Source organism: Larus michahellis, chromosome 7 (assembly GCF_964199755.1).
Source record: "Larus michahellis chromosome 7, bLarMic1.1, whole genome shotgun sequence".
NCBI classification, from domain to species: domain Eukaryota; kingdom Metazoa; phylum Chordata; class Aves; order Charadriiformes; family Laridae; genus Larus; species Larus michahellis.
The window spans coordinates 39,421,997-39,435,440 of record NC_133902.1 but is presented as its reverse complement, the minus strand read 5'-3'; positions in this window follow the sequence as shown (position 1 = coordinate 39,435,440).

The window sequence follows — 13,444 nt, the reverse complement described above, 5'->3', positions numbered from 1 at the left end:
TAAGAGTTCTCTTTGAGGATTCATTAAGTTGCATTGCATTAAAAATGTTTTCTCTTTTTTTCTTTTCCTTTTTTTAAATAGCTACTGGAAAATACTCTCCAATCTAGGATAATCAATTCAGGGGTCCGGTTTTGCTGCTTCTTACACACCATGCATAATAACTAAATCTAAAAGCAGTCAGGAGTTGCTTCAGCGAGATTATATACCTGGGTAGCATCAAACTGGTAGACAACAATAAAGCTGTCTGCAAACAATAAAAAGAAAGTAGTCTAATGAAGGCACATTGAAGTCCCTTTTGAAATGAAGTACATTTTGAAAACATATGCCATTTAAGCAATTAAGGGTTCTGGCAAGTAAGTTCTGCAAAATCTTGCTGGAGAGATTTATGCAGTCACCACACCAACCACCTACCCACTGTCCTTTTGGATATCGCTACCTCTTTTACAGGGACAGCGGAAGTGGACACACAGTGGACCTTTCATGTTATTCACTTGCAAAAAAATTTTTTGTAATCCAGCTGTTTCAATTATTTACTTAATATAAGGCCTGTACTTGAGATTTTACAGACACTGTGTCCAACTCCATACTGAGTAGCATGTTACACGGACGGAAGGAGAAGAACGCCAAAACACCAGCTTCCACACATTGAAGTCTTGCTTAGCAGTAATTTACTCATTTTTCCTCAAAGGGCTCAGGCCACAGTGTAACGATGAGATACTAATGATATTGTGTAAACTATCTGTATGGAACATTAACCCACTATGGTGATAAGCTAAATTCAGTCGATAGGTCACAGCAGATTTGAAAATCTAATTTCTGAAACACAAATGCCCGTTTACATCTGGTCTCCAAGTCATAATTTGTTGTTTTTACATACTCTTACATAACAGTAAATGCAACTAATAAAATTTCATCTGTCAACTCTTCTATGTACAAAAAGTGTTTAAATGAGCAACTGGTGCCTTTTATTGTGATCCTTACCACCATCAGCACTCTTCTCTTGTGGAAGAAACCACGTGCAAGAAATGGCAAAAGAAAACTGCCACGCATCACTGTCTGTTGAATTATGAACTGGGCAGCATACATGAATCTGCAATCTGCAGTGCTACAGAAATTTACCCTATGGCAAATTTGGAGAACTTCTCCCTCAAAATAGCACACTTTATATTCTGCTGCCTCTTCATACGCTCTCCTCTCCCCAAAACCCACATCTGTTTTCTACCAATAGCATTTAACACACATCCTCTTGATGTCTTCTAACAGGAAACAGAAAGTGAGAGAAGTTCACTTTCATCAGCATCGAAGAGTCAGCCTGGGAGCCATTCTGTCATTTCTCTGAATGAGTCTAGCGTGAAAAGAGGGAGAGCAATCTTTGAAAAGATGTCATCAGAAAATGGCCACAGTAACAGCTCTGAAGGTTAGCATTACCCCGTTGATCTGATGTCTTGCTTTAAGGCAGTGGTCTCCAAACCTTTCTGATGGCGCACCCCTATCGGTAAAACATTTTTGAGCATGCACTCCCAGTGTTTCTACATATATTTGTCTACAAATTGTATACCTGTGCTACTCTACTAATACATTATGCATGCTAGGCAACATACACACAAATAGATATTAAAGAAGGATGATGGATGAATTTTAAAAAATAATAATCCTTTAAAAAGTGTTTATTTACAAAAAATATTTTATTCCTGCACCCTAATGGACTGTTTTGCACAGCCGCTGGGGTGCACACATCCCACTTTGGAGACGACTGCTTGATGGTATTAAAGAGTGTATGTATCTGTGTTTTGGTTTGTTTTAACACAGAAACAACACGGATGATACAATTTTCTGAAAGAAAATCACTTATTTACTTCTGAGCGTCTAGGACTTGACTTTATTTAAAACAACAGATTACTCACATAAATAGCATAAAAAGACTTGTCCACTCTGTCAATAAAACTAATAAGCTATCTACATAGTATCAACCAATTACTGACTCCACTCTTTTTTTGGTCAGAAAACGTTTAGCCTGCACATTTAGCATTTACACACTCTAGCAGATAAAAGGGAAAAGGAAATTCCAGTGTGGAAGACCTTTTATAGGTAATGCTGCTATGTTTATTATACTCATTGTTTAAACTAAATACCTGATATTTTATCAAGTCTAACTTTCAGCCATTGGTTATCTTTTTTCCTTTTTTTCCTATCAAATTAAAGAAATCTTTAACACCTGCTCATTTCTTCTTGGAAGGATGATTATGCATTATGGTCATATCACCCCATAACCTTCTCTTCCATCAGCTAGATACAGCTGCAGTTCTCCATGTGGGAGTATTTTTTTGTGGCTCTTCTCTACATCTTCTCAAGTTTTTCAGGTATCTTTTTTATAATATGATCCTCTTTTTTTTTTCCACTTCTCCTTTTATACTCTCCCAGTTCAAAGCCTTTCTTTTTCCTCTCCAACAAGAGAACAGAATCCTCCATTCCATACCTGCATTGCCTCTGAGTCTAAATTGGGCACAGCATGTTTCAGAAGCATTTTTTGGTCCACCAGGAATAACAAAGAATATGAACAATGTAAAAATGCAGAGTCAACAATTTATGCCTCTTACAAATGAAGCTTTTTCTAAAAATGTGACAGATGCATAGGGGATAATGTTTTTTTATGCTCCTGTGAGAGCCATAATGCCCTATTTTGCATTCAGACAATCCTATGAGAAGTAAATTCCCTATAGACTCATTTGAGTGTTTGAAAGCACTGGTGAAAGCTCTTAAACTGCTAATAGCTGAAGTTAGGCACTGAAATTTGCAACTCTGCACTTGAATAAATATTCAGGTCCTGAAAAATATAAGATAATGCTGATTCATAGATTATTTCTCCCATCACCATGAGTTTTGATTTTTCTATAACAATGGCAATATATGTCAACTTGCTTCAATTTTTCAGAAATACCCTCAAACCACCAAAGTGCTATGGAACTTTTTGTTAAATGTTTCAATTATGCCAAAATCTTATTTTCCTAGAAGACATATCAAGCAACATTTACAGCAAACCGTATGACTGAGTATCAACCACTTCTATTGTCTCCACTGAAAAACAATGAAGGCAATGCTCATTCTGTTGCTCAACCTATCGTGAAAACCTAGAAAAGCCCATAAGGGATAGCTAATGTAGTCATATCATTGGAAAAAATGGCAGAAAGATGGAATTCTCAACTCCTATTATGCACAGATTTGTCAAACTCCGTTTACTTTATAGAACTGATGTAACTTATCATTAAAAAAAATTGAAATTCTCTGAAATAGATACTATTGTATGAGTCCCATATGACAAAGGCAAACAGGTTTTTGTTGGCATACCTCACCTTGGTAAACATAAGGCTTTTCTTACAAATTATTTCATCACAAGCACACGTTTAGCCCTGAAAAAATCTAATGATATTACACCTTTAAATTGTCTTGAATGAACAAAAGCTTAGAGCAAAACGAGCAAAATGAATGAGCAAAAGCTTAGATCATATAATCTCTCATACCACCATAAAGAGTTTCACGTTATGTTATAAAACAACTAGCTTCTAAAGAGAGGGTATTTCTTGGTTTAAAACTAACAAGAGAATAGTTTCTATTACCTTAACTCCCCAGGTGGCTAATAATATGTATCTATTAACGTGTTTTTTTAAAACAGTCCATTAAATTCATGGCCTCGGATCAGCAAGGAATTTAATCACATCTAACCTCAAGCACATGAATATTCCCGTTGTGCTTAATGAAACTATTCACATCCTTACAATTACGTAGAATCCAAGAATCCCTTGTCGAATCAGAACAAAACTAAGAAAGTTTTTAAACTTCTATACATTCTTGAGAATTAAAGCAATGTCTTATAAATATCATGCTGGTAGTAGTCTGTTACATAATTCAATCTGCCTTTAAAAATGAACTGACACTGTTTGGCTGTGGTGGACTATCCCTCTGTGTTGCCAAAGCATACTTTGAACCTTTCCCTTGTTTTGGTTCGATTTGGTTTAATGTACAGACTTCTTACTTGAAGAACAGCAATTTTTCTCTCCTGATTTCTACTTTCTCTGAAAACCTTTTTTTTCCTTTCAGCTGATTCTTACTGCTGCTATTATTCTTTCTTGAACTGTAGCAATTCTTCTGTCTATCACAATTACATGCAATATGCAAATATAGTGCATGGGATAAGCATAATAAAAAAGAAAATTATCCTCATGTAAGTTATGAGTAGGTTCAGGTAAAAATACTAAGAAGCTGGGTATATTTGCCCTGAGAGCACTCTTCCGTGCATGTCTGCATCTATGTCCTGAAGACATCCTATGTTTACTGAAGATTAGAGGTGCGTGTTATATTTGCTTGCTGTATCTGGACCTTGAACACCTATGCCAGTTTTACAGTGAACCAGCAGTAAGGTCAGATGTGCCTTGGAATTGTTCCCTGCTTGGTGGGATACCCTTTCCCTGGCACTCTGTTCTGCGCCAGGTAAAGAGAGCTTTTTGGAAAGTCTCTTTTGTTGCTGCATTTCATGATGTTAAAGCGAAAGACTGGGTACTTCAAAAGAAAATGCAATTCTTTTAACTGTATCTTTTCTGTTCTCAGCCACTGCCTTAGTAAAACAAAACAATAATCAAAAGTGAACCAACTTAGGTAAGAAGAAATGCGATTGACCGAGCACATGTTTTTGTAATGCACATATGTATAGCAATATGTATTACACTTCAGCTTCCAGAACAAGGAGTTGATTCTGGCAAATGCTATACAGGCCTCAGGCCCTAAAAACACGCACCAAGTTCCACCCTATACATGCGGGGATATACCAAGCACAAGGATTAAAAAATTAGATTCTAGTGGCTTTACTAAAAATATGTCTTCTTGAAGTCTTAAACTTCCCTCCCCTTCCAAGAAGGAAGGGAGTGCTGTGGTTATAGAAATCCAGTCATTCAACGCAATTTTCTATGCACTGCAGAAAAACCTTGGCATGACAAGAGGAACCTGTGGTATCGCGTGAAATCTCTTCTGCCTCTGATCACAGACAAGAGAGATTCTCACAACATACATTTTTCCCCTTGTCTGAAACAAGAAGGAAAAATACCTTTAAGCTAAATTTAAGGTGTCTTTCTGGGTATATGGAATTCTTCTAATACAGTCATATGAATGTAGAGAACAGCAACGTAAAACTTCCTAGTGCTAGTAACTCAGTGCTGCTCTTTCCAGACTGCTCTGAACTGTTGTCTCCATATTCACTGTGGCTGAATTACAGATGCTTATAGATAACTCGATAACCTTCACACCTTGAAATAAGTTTAAAATATAGTTAGTAATTTAGATAATTATTTAGATAATTTTCAATAAGGTTTTAGTAGTACTAAACCAACTAAAACATACTCTAATGCAATATCAGTAAACAACTGAAGTCTACAACCAACTCGGAATGGGCTCTCTGTTAAACAAATGAACACTATAATGTATAAAGCTATTTAGAACATAATATATCTAATTATACTTTGTTATTTGTAGTACTTACAATTACTGATTACAGTATTAAATAATGCAAATGTAACACTATCAAGAAAAATATACTGTGCTTGCTCTTAAAATTGTACTTTTTTAAAAAAAAAAAGCTTTTTGCTATTTCGCCAAGGAATTTACCCGTTTCAAAAACTTCATTGAATTATTTTTTTCGGTACTCAGTAAGCTGTAAATTTAAAATAAGATACAGTTGCTAAAAAGTGATAATAGTGCTCCTATCTACTACTGCTTTTCTTTCAAGATTTGGAAAAAAGGTACCTGTTTCCTTCTTAGAAAATATGATGTCTGTTTGTACTTACAGTGGGTTCTCGCAAACCCAGAAGAAGACTACCTAAAGAGAGCACACCCAGGGCTGATAACACACTGCTGGATTTCCAGGAGACTGTCTCCTTGAAAGAAAGAATGGCCATGTACAAGGCTGCTGTGTCCAAGAGAGAGAGTAGCAACTCCTTTGCTCATGTAAGACAGCAATGGTTCTTTATCTTCTGAGGTCTGTGTTTGCTTTGCATAGTGACATACCCTACATTCTTTATTTATACAAGCTGACTGATGGACCACTATGGTGATCAAAATTTGAAACCTAAATTACCAAATCTACTTAGCAAACATATTGATGCAGCAGTCTCTGTCTCTACTGAATGAGGTTTTTCGTGCTATATACCTTTGGTCATTTGGACAACTCCCGTTAGTTCACTGGAAGTACTGTTCTTATTATTCCACTGTTGCACGAACCACATTTATTATGACCATAGGCCTGAGACATATTTGCAACACAGTTATTCTTTCAGCTCATAATGATGAAACCCTGCAGTTTCTACGTTACTAAAAATATTTTCAAATGATAAAATCATATTCAAAAGCACATTAAGTTTAGACCTCTTGCTGTTCAAACTAAAGAATTTCAAATTGCTGTATTTTAAAGTGAAGCTTGATGAGACAAGGTGTATGAAAAAGTATTGTTTTATAATAAAATTATTTAAAAATAGCCATTATATGAAAAAACATTTAGAAAAAAAACTTCTTAATTTTGTTTTGTTTATCTCTCTACATGTCTATCAATAGGGATTAGGTATTTTACAGCAAAGTTTAATATTAATACCAAGTAGCACATAAAGTATTTGGCTAACAGAATTTATAATCTATTAAAATAGAGCAAGACCACTTCACCACACATTTAATTATCAGTCAAGAATATCTGAAAATTTGGTCTTCAGATGTCAGCCAGGAAAATCAGGAAAATCTGCCTCAGTTCTGCAGAAATACTAAGGGGTAAAAAGTGTATTTTTACCGTATCTTAAAATCCTACCTAGAAGTTGTAGCTCAACACCCTTGTATCAGGAAATGGAGGCATTACGCTGGCTTGCTTCAATGCTAGAATGACAATGGTCTTAGTTTACACTAAACTTTCAGCACATGGAAAGAACACCTTTTTCTTACTGTAAATTAGGCTAGAGTAATTCCTGTAAATCAGAGAGCATCTCTGGCAAAAGACAGACTACAATGCAGCTCTCACCAGTGTCCATATGCAAGAAGAGCTGTAGAAGGATTCCCAGTCTTACCTGCACTTTGGTCTTGGGAAAAGTGGTCAGCAGCAGCTGAAGGGACCTTCTGGGTGCTTGGCTAGCCCAAAAGCCACATAGTGAAAACAGCCACCAGCCACACTCACCAGAGTCCGGATGTTTTCCAAACACCAAATGCCCGCCTGCTCACTTCCTTATTTCCTGCATGTATTTGGAGCACATTCTTGCAGTTCACCTGTGTGAGAAGGTTCTGATTCTCTACTGCAATTAGAAATGTTGCTGAAGTTAGTACTCTCTTTTAAAAAGGAAAGAGCTGCATGAAGCCCGACCCAAGCTAACTGTGTTGAGCACATAGGAACCACTTTGTTCACACTCTGGCACCCCTCGCAATTCCTTGCTGAAATGGATGGTTGCCTGAAAAAGGAACTGCATATCTGGCTCCATTAAAGGGAATTCACACGTTTTCTTAAAGGACCCGTAACTGCATTTACCTCTCTAAATGTCTCCAAATGGTTGGCAAGGTATGCCTGAAATGTTCATTCACTAAATTACTTTTCACATTCACACATCCATGTACATATAGAATCATGCTGCCTTCATCACACGGAAAAAAAAAATCTGATTTTTATGGTCTGCTTACTTGCTCATCAGGTGCAAGCACTAAACCTAATTTTACTTGGTAACTTTCATTACAAGGCTATTTCTAATTATTGGGTGGGTTATCTTCTATGTACTGATTAATACACTCAAATGCTGAAAGCTTTGTTCTAGTACTACATGAGAGGTAACACATAAGGGACAGCAGTAGAAAAGAGAGCCTGAGGGCAAAGGCACTCTTGTGAACTTTGGCACTGTTGTTAGTGAAGAAAGATCATCTCACAAGGACCTGCTGGAAGCTCTCTGCATGTTTTTCAACAATACCAATTGAAAAAATACAGAGAGGGCCAGTTTGCAACTCTGAATGCAATAGAACTCAGGATAAACAAGTAGAAGAGGGAATAGCAGAGCAGGATTGTTCTGGAAAGTGATTGGTACTGACAGTCAAGTAGATGGGACCTACTCCTTTTGGTGCTAAAGATTCAGGCCAAGCACACACATTTTTCAAATATGCACTGGCCTTTAGTTCTCCAAATCACAGTGTATGTCTCCTGTGCAGTGATCTATGAATTTGCCAGAAACAGTATTTATAATTGCCTGAGTCATTCTTGCAAAGACGGAGTATCACATGGCTGAAAATACATGGCTGATCCCTAAAAATACAGAGGAAACTACTGAGTCCTCAGACACTAGTTTAGGCAGAGATGAATATGCAGCTACCCCAGCAGGATCTATTTCACACTGGAGCATTTAGCAACCAGCGCTAAATAAATTCTAGATTACAAAATTCCAAAAGAACTTCCTAATTTGCAGGTCCTCGTTTCTGGTTGACAAGTCCTAAAATGAGCCAAGGAGACTCAACAGTTAATGTTAACAGTATGTATATGTTCTGTATTTCGATGACAACACCTGAAAAATAACTGTTTTATTACTTTATCTATTCTGAATGCTGTTGTTAATTCCTGTGTACTGTTAAAATAAGTAGGATTTACAGATTACGTCAGTGGAATTTGCCTATAAGAGGCTACAGACATAACCAAGTGTTTCCAAATTTTCCATTTGAAATTTAGAAGCATTATAGCATACTGTTATTAACTACTTTTTTAAAAAAGTCAGCTCGTAGAAGAACATTCTTAGTGCAAATGGGAAACAAATGGCCTTATTTTATCACTCTAGACAGCAGAGAAAACCAAGTTCTGTACTGTGCCTGGTGGCCTGGCAGCAGTGAAGAAACAATTTGAGAAAGTGCAGATGACCTCTTCACAAAAGACCTTTGCTCAGTACCAGCACCAGCAAAAATCTGTACAGGTAACAATAGCATTTTTAATACTAACAAACGAGGTATGCCCTGCTAGATAGCATGAGTAAAAAATATGATTGTTTGCCTAACTGAAGAGTTTTCATTATGACTAAGATGTTTCCTTAATGTTCATACTCATAGAATTTTCTCTTTGAGATAAACTACAGGAACCTTTTTTTTTTTTTAATGCAGATGAACACTCAATATAGGCAATACTAGACTTACAGCAAATAGATGAGCAAAGCAGATTACTACCATAGCAGTATTTTATACTGAACCTTGTCTATAAGACTGTGATTCATTATCAAGTATCATGGTGATATTTTGCATATATTGCACTTGATGTGATGTTAAGCCATTCTCTTTCAAAAGGAGTTTCCTGCTTCCATTGAATTAAATCTAATCAACTCCCCTAAACAGATCAAAAATTGTGCAGAAGAACCCAGATGCTACATAAAAGCAGAACAAAGCAGCAGCTAAGTGTTAGTTTAGATAAAAGGTCTTTACATTTTATTACTTCATTAGCATATACCATGAAAAATTGCTGTAGAAGATAACTATTTTGGACTATGTGAAATCCCCTATAGTAAAACATTGCACAATCTGTCGTGTGTACTATGAAAAACAGTAATGGCACAGCAAATTGCTTTACCGTTCTGCACTTCTTGGAGAGATTTTTAAGCAATATTGCCCTCCAACTTTGTAGGAGAGGGCACATCGACATTCTGCCATAGTTGCATTTTAATGTTAAATAAGTATCATCATATCTACCAGTTATCTCTCATTTGTTACACATTAATACCAATATCAACAATTGCAAAGACAAGAAGCAAAACTCCAGTTTGTAGGGGAGAAGACACAGTTTGTTGCAGATGTATTAAAGCATTTTTAACTAAGCAGAAAAATCCCATAGTTGGACATAATCATACTGGAGCATAATCCTTGTTAAAAGGAAGTTTATGTGCATACTTTTCTGATGATGTGGTCCAAGCTAGCTGCTGTTTATCTGCATGAAGAAATGCAGAATCATGTACAGAAATTATGTGACTTTTTCTCTTACTCAGAAGCAAATAATTTCATTTCTGTGATGTGAAGATGCATTTTCCCTGGCCTAACAGCGTCATCTAGTTCTCCACAAAGCCACTATGATGCTTCCATTTCTTCAACAAAGAGGTGACCTCTAAGCATACTTATCCATGTATCTGTCCCCTGTGGCTAGTTGAGGATACTCTCTCAAATCATCAGCAGAAGTAGTCATGTTCACAGGAAATAAAATGACTCAAGACTATATGGAACAATTTTTAAATTTAGGTTAAATAACTTACTGTGAGACCATAAAATCCCATTTCCATCTAACGTAACTGCACTCTTATGGAAAATGGGATTATACACTTAGGTAGTTGAAAGATTATTCAAGGTCACTGAATCAATCCCAGGGCAAAACAGAGAAATCATGTAGCTTGAAGACAGATCTCCATATCTGGATAAATTCAAACTACTAATCCAAGCTAAAATAAGGAAGCAATTCATTTTTTAAACAGTAATCTAAATAGCTGAACATTTTACTACGTATTCAATTACTGCGCAAGGAGTGCCTGGCTTTTCATTCAGAATATTGACATCAAATATGCAAATAATAACTATTTATCTTCCTGTTTTTCTCAGGCAGCAGCCATCACTCATAGCTGTCTTCACTGTAAGGGAGATTGGTTCCTTCTGAAAGGTACCATATTACCAGTAGGATACACTAAACTCTTGTCCAGAATGGTGAGCAGCAATGAAAGCTGCTTACTGAATTGCCATAGCTCACAAACGCAACCAGAATTTGTTTAGAAACCTGGTCTTTAATTTGACTCCTGGCATCATGAGCACCTTTTATCATCAGCCACCAAGCTGAGAAGAGTTCTTGAGCTTCAGTGTTATTGTTCTGCAAATACCAGCCTGGAGTGCTTTGCCACACCGGCTCAGCTAGCTAGCTGCTCAGAGAGAGTCTCACAGTATCAGAAACAAGCCGTTTTTGGCAAGTGAGCTGAACCTCCTACATAGGAAGGATGAGTGGAATACATTGAAAGTATCTGATATTCAGGCAACCATATAGTATTGTGCGTGAGGAATGACACAGGTATAGCTACACCTCCTTCACTGATGGTCATTCCAGGCAAATTTTCTAAGATTGCTAGTGTAGCACTTGACAATTTTCTAGCAATTGCAGAGGATAAGATTGAGTAATGGGAGAGTGTTAGTGAATGGTGAAAACCTCACCTTCTTATGTAACTCTCTGATATAGTGCCCAAAACACTCTAAGTATATACATATAACTAAGCAAGACTGACAAATCATCGAGAAGAAGTACAGATAGGTGAAATTCTTACAAGAAACTTCTGCAAGACTCTCACAGTACTGATGTGCAGATGATATTGTGATAAGAACATAAATAGGTAAAAAAGCATAGCTTTGAGGAAGAAGTGAAGATCCACACCAAGTAAATCATCAGTCAGTCATTCTATTGTTACTAATTTTGTAACTGAAGTTTTAGGCTCACGATTTACTTCCACTTCTGGGAACTGCAAGTTTTTACATACCGATCATTTAAAACAGTAAGTTCTAAATATGCTAATACATAAACAACATTATACTAGCCAACTTCCCATAGAGCTTCCACGATGACCGTAATGTACAGTTCAACTAAAAGCAATATGCTTCAAATGTGAGCGATTTAAAGGCTTTCTTGTGCTTGAACAAGCTTTTGGGCCATTTAATTCCCTTGAACAATACATACATACATAGAATTGTATACATCTTTTATGTACACATGCACATAACATAGCATACATATTCTGAACCTCAAAGCAATTTTATTTTTGAAAGGGAAAGTATGTTTTGTCTGTTGTCAGAACAGAAGGAAACTGCAAAAATGTCAACACCAAAAAGCAAATCTTGGTCTAAAATACACAGAACAGTTACTGAAAATTCAAATCTTGGCACATTTCACAATATGAATTCAATCTAAATTATTGCAGTGGAGAGGCACTAAAATTGATGTATGGGCCACTAACATATAAAACGCATGTAGCAATTACAGTTCTGTTCGGTAACAGAATCTGAATGCCTAGAAAAAGTGCACTTCTCTAACAAAACGTATACAGACTTACTCTCAGATTTACACCTTTATTTTTTAAATAGTATTGGTTTAGGTTAGAATGACTTATTATGCAGAGCCACAACAGGATATTATAGCCCTCTGTACTAAGTACCATACAGATATGCATGGGAAGCCCAGCAGCCCCCATAAAGGGTGACCTGAAACAAATGGAAGAGAATGGAGGGCAATGGAAGTCTGAAATAAAAATAAAATGACCATAAGAAACTGTTCATGAGTTTGCAGCATGCCAACAATCATCCACCTGGCAGTGTTTTCTGAAGCTCACTCGTTATATGGCATACAATAAGCAAAAAGTAATTGAAAGGTGATTCTTGGGACACAGGAAAAGTAACTGTAATAGTTGTCTCTTCACTTCTGCCACCAAAAATGACTGAGTTCTCTGTCTGTCCTCCTACCCTGCACAGCTGGAGGGAAGCTGTTCCCTCCTGACACGGCAATGCAGGATCTGGTTGATTAAATAACCTTGATTGATTTAATAACGCACAGTATGGCAGGAACTGTATATTCCAAAGAAACAAATAAAGGGATCAAGTTCTCACAAGTATAACCCTTAACTAGCATTAAATCTAGATCATGATCTTCAGCCACAGTCCTGCCTTGGAGGCATGATTTATCCTATCCTATATCCAACACTTGGCCACTGCAGAGAAGGGATGAAACCACAGGTCTTCCTGCTCTCCACTTGCTTGGAATAAGCAGCATTTTACCCTCTGTCACTGGAATTTCAATTAGCCATCTTGACAGACACACAAAGCATGAGAACCTCCAAGTCCCTCTTCCTCCCTTCATGCCCAGAGCAAGGCCGTGTAATTGTATTGTCAAAATCTGGCCCATAATGTTTAGGCTGCATTTTAGACAGCCATAGCTGTTGCATTAAACGATTATAATCTTTTGCAATATGGCAACTACTTCATAAGCAGTACCAAAGTTACAGCAATAAAGCAGTAGTGACATTCAGATTAGATTTGCTTCCTGACTACATTAAGCCTAATTATATTCCTTTTTAATACCCCACACCATTCAAAGGACACATAATGACTATCATGAACATATTTTGTGCCTCATGAATGAGCTTTTTCAGTAATGAGAGCTTGACTTACATATCTAAAACATGCACACTAGAACAGAAAAGCGTATCTTAAATAAAAAAGCATATATGTGCATAAATGTCTTGAAGAGCACATCCATATAAAATGAAAAGGCATATTATACATACACCTACACATAGTCATTAAACAGAGAATAGATGGAAAAATTTGCACTTTGTTTTCTTTGAACTGCCTCTTTTTACCTTGGTAGGGGTACAGTCTTTTCAACTTTTCAGTAGGTACG